General features: G+C 41.2%; 1 protein-coding gene across 1 annotated transcript in view; it reads right to left on the bottom strand.

Annotated features, from left to right (window-relative positions):
- LOC108797175 (galactosylgalactosylxylosylprotein 3-beta-glucuronosyltransferase 1-like) overlaps nt 1–3,982 on the bottom strand; it is a 111,780-nt gene extending 107,798 nt beyond the window's left edge. The window contains exon 1 of the mRNA XM_018568752.1: nt 3,920–3,982. The gene's annotated coding sequence lies outside the window, so the exon portion shown is untranslated. The remainder of the gene's footprint in view (nt 1–3,919) is intronic.
- Nucleotides 3,983–4,772: the final 790 nt, after the last annotated feature.

The raw sequence follows: 4,772 nt of genomic DNA, 5'->3' as shown, positions 1-4,772 counted from the left end.
GGGGGGGGGGGTACTATTCACAATATACATACTATGCAGAATATACCAGAGTTCTATACCATTCATAAAATAATCACACGTAACAATATTAATCATACATATTGATCATTATTATTGTTACTAATGTTATTGGGTATGTTTGTTACTGTGAGGGCGACATTAGATTGTAAGCTCTGCTACAACAAGGCAGATATAAATGACCGTATGTTCTCTGTGAAGGGCTACAGTATATGTCTGTGACTCTGTGCCATATAAATTATTCATAACGGCAGTGCCAAGAATAAGTAGTGTGTAGAAGATCTTTAGAGTGTCAGCTCCCGTGGCACAAGAACTTCGGTAGAGGTGTCTGTCTTCTCTATAAAGTGCTATGAAGATGGATAATAGTTGTAGTAGTGTGTCCGAAGACCCCTAGACTGCAAGCCCCACTGGCAACGAGCTGCAGACTATGCCAGCTCCATGAATGTCCTTCTATCTATCATCTATCTATCACCTCTCTCTCCCTTTCTCTATCTATCTATCTATCTATCTATCTATCTATCTATCTTTCTTTATCTATCTATCTATTTATCTATCTATCTATCTATCTATCTATCTATCTATCTATCTATCTATCACCTCTCTCTTCCTTTCTTTCTCTATCTATCACCTCTCTATCTCCCTTTCTCTATCTATCTATCTATCTATCTATCTATCTATCTATCTATCTATCACCTCTCTCTCCCTTTCTCTATCTATCTATCTATCTATCTATCGCCTCTCTCTCTCTCTCCCTTTCTTTATCTATCTATCTCTATCACCTCTCTCTCTCTCTCTCCCTTTTTTTTTATTATCAATCTATCACCTCTCTCTTCCTTTCTTTATCTATCCATCTATCTATCACTTCTGTCTTCCTTTCTTTCTCTATCCATCTATCTATCACCGCTCTCTCTCTCCCCCCTCTCTTTATCTATCTATCTATCTATCTATCTATCTATCTATCTATCTATCTATCTAGTAACGCTACTATTGGCCTGTGTGCCTGTCTGTCTGATGCCAGAACATTAGACTGTAAGCTCTGCTGTCACATGTACATTGTTATATGTACTTTATAATATGATGCAGACTATATTGGATCCTTATCAATAATTAAACACAATAATGAATTTGGGGCAGTTGGGGCATTAGATTTGGGGCATTAGATTATAAGCTCCTCCGGCACAAAATCATATGGCGATGGCTCCATGTGCTTTATAAAATGACGCAGACGATGTCCGATCCTCATCAACAGACACAAGCTTATAAAGTAAATAGTAATCAATAAATGTAGCCGTGGTCGAGGCATTCGATTGTAAGCTTGGCTGACGCAAAGGGACATGGAGATGGTTCTACGCGCTTCATATAATGACGCAGACGATATTAGAAAATACAGACCTAAAATAAATGTGACTGTGTGTTGGGTTATAGATTGTAAGCTCCGCTGACACAGGGCACATATAATGGTTCCGCGAAACTCTAAGAAATGATGCAGACTACATCAGATCCTTATAAAGACATAGAAATGGATACAAATATGTCTGTGTTGGGGCATTAAATTGTAAGCTCCGTGGACACAAGACACATAGGTATAATGGTCATATGTACTTTGTGAAGTGATGCGGACTACGCCAGATCCTGATCAATAGATACAGATATAGAAATAAATACAAATAAGACTGTGTCTGGGGCATTAGATTGTAAGCTCTGCTAACACAAAGCACATATAATGCTTATAGGTGCTTTATAAAATGTTTGCAGACTCCGATCCTTATCAACACTCATAGAAATAAATACAAATATGACTGTGATTGGGGCATTCGATTGTAAGCTCCGCTGATGCAAAGGAACATGGAAACTGTTATATGTACGTTATAAAATGATGCAGATTATATCAGACCCTTATCAGTCAATACATATACATAAATATACTGTGTGTTGGGGCATTAGATTGTAAGCTCTGCTGACACAAGGCACATGTAATGGTTCCATGTACTTTATAAAATTATGCAGATGTCAAATCCTTATCAATAGATACAGACATGAATATACTGTGATTGGGGAATTAGATTGTAAGCTCTGCTGACACGAGGATCACATATAATGATTAATCTGTTTGTACTTTATAAAATGATGCGGATTATGTCAGATCCTTATCAATCAATATAGACATATACATTCATTTACTGTGGTTGAGGCATTAGATTGTAAGCTCTGCAGACAACAAGGGCACACATAAATGGTTATATGTAGTTTAGAAAATGATGCAGATTATGTCAGATCCTTATCAGTCAATACATATACATAAATATGACTGTGTGTTGGGGCATTAGATTGTAAGCTCTGTTGACAGAAGGGTGCATATAATGATGATTATACTGTATGTACTCTATGAAATGATTCAGATTATGTCGGATCCATATCAATCTATACAGACATATACATGAATGTGACCGTGCATTGGGGCATTAGATTGTAAGCTCTGCTGACACAGGGCACATATAATGGTTCCATGTACTCTATGAAATGATGCAGATGTCAGATCCTTATCAATAGATATAGACATATACATCAATGTGACTGTGATTGGGAATTAGATTGTAAGTTCTGCTGACACAAGGGCGCATGTAATGGTTATTGAAATAAATGTGACTGTGACTGGGGCATTAGATTGTAAGCTCTGCTGACACAAGGGCACATATAATGGTTCCATGTACTCTATGAAATGATACAGATGTCAGATCCTTATCAATAGATATAGACATAGAGATACATGTGACTGTGATTGGGCATTAGATTGTAAGCTCTGCTGACACAAGGGCACATATAATGGTTCCATGTACTCTATGAAATGATACAGATGTCAGATCCTTATCAATAGATATATACATAAATGTGACTGTGATCGGGGTATTAGATTGTAAGCTCTGCTGACACAAGGGCACATATAATGGTTCCATGTACTTTATGAAGGGATGCAGATGTCAGATCCTTTTCAATAGATATAGATGTAAATGTGTTTGGGGTATTAGATAGTAAGCTCTGCTGACACAAGGCACATCCAATGGTTCTGTGTGCTCTAAGAAATGATGCTGACTACAGCAGATCCTTATAAAGACATAGAAATGGATATGAATATGTCTGTGTTGGGGCATTAGATTGTAAGCTCTGCGGACACAAGACAGATCCTTATGTCAAATCCTTATCAATAGCTATAGACATATACATGAATGTGACCGTGCATTGGGGCATTAGATTGTAAGCTCTGCTGACACAAGGGCACATATAATGGTTATAGAAATAAATGTGACCGTGCATTTGGGGCATTAGATTGTAAGCTCTGCTGACACAAGGCACATATAATGGTTATAGAAATAAATGTGACCGTGCATTGGGGCATTAGATTGTAAGCTCTGCTGACACAGGGCACATATAATGGTTCCATGTACTCTATGAAATGATGCAGACTATGTCAGATCCTTATCAATAGATATAGACATATACATGAATGTGACCGTGCGTTGGGGCATTAGAATGTAAGCTCCGCTGGTGCAGGGACTGAGATGCCTTGGTGTTCCCCTTCCCGATGGTGCTATTTATAATGAGTACATACACTGTACATATGTATAACATGTATAACAGCAGGCAGCATTCCTTCATACAAAAAAAAAGATCTGGCTTGCCAGCTTGCAATCCAGATCTCAGCTCTCTCAGATCCTAGCAGGAAGGATGCTACCTAGCTGAAGAGTATACAGCATGCAACACAGGAAGGGAATAGGGGAATACAAAACAGCAGCATCCTATTGCATTGCAATCGCCTGGCCAGCAGAGCTTGCAATCTATCCCTTAATCATCCCCTTCCAAGGTTGAAGCAGATGTAGGGATAGGGTGAAGCATGCCATCCTACCTAGCTGACGGAGGCAGGTTCATCTTCTCCCCAGCGTTCGGAGACACAGGACGGATATAGCGGTAAGGTTTCTTCTGCTGCCTGACAGCTTGTGCGGAGATGGCGAGTCAGCGCCGACCGGTTCTCGTTAGCCCTTCACGCAAAGCCACAGCCAGCCCGAAAGCGGCGAGCGCATAGCAGCGTGTGTGTGTCCCGCCCCCCCCCTAAGTCACTGGCCGGAGCGCTCCGTGCCCCTATTGCGCTGCGGATGTGCCGGACCTGTGCACGGTGACACTTCTTAAGGAGTCCTTCCAAAACGGCTGACGCTGTTGCCGGTGACAGCCAGCCCAGCCGCTGCGCCACCTTAAACCGTGGAAAGAGATGGGACTAGGAGAAGCGAATGGGTGAAAATTGTTTCTGAGGCTCCCCGGATTGTTTCATGTCTGAAGACGGAGGCTGCAAGAACAATGCTCATCCTTGCATTTAAATCTGAATGGCGGGGAGGTATTTAGAGGGGGCGAGGAGGTGCTGGGCTCGGATTGGCTGCACATTGGCCATGCAGTGACAGGGAGAAATGGACGAGAGTGGCTGCCGGAAAAGTGGAGGATTTCTGATCTTTTTTTGTTTTCTATCTGCTTTTCTTTCTTTTTTCTTTTTATTTTGCAGATTGTAGGATAGATCAAAGTCTGACTGAGTGAAAGGCGTTCATGTCGGCTGTCTGAGACGCTCAGGATCCCTTAGCTGCAAAGAACATCAGGAACAAGGGGGGTATGTGGCTGGAGCAGACACATGGAGTGTATCTAACCTGCAATATGACTTGGAGGAGGGGGGAGGCAGAAAGAAGTGTATATGTGGGGAATGCAGTGGGGGGAGG

This window comes from Nanorana parkeri, unplaced genomic scaffold, assembly GCF_000935625.1.
Source record: "Nanorana parkeri isolate BGI_ZX_2015 unplaced genomic scaffold, ASM93562v1 scaffold1239, whole genome shotgun sequence".
Taxonomy (NCBI): domain Eukaryota; kingdom Metazoa; phylum Chordata; class Amphibia; order Anura; family Dicroglossidae; genus Nanorana; species Nanorana parkeri.
The sequence above is the reverse complement of the archived record's forward strand: the minus strand, read 5'-3'. Positions and strand labels throughout refer to the sequence as shown.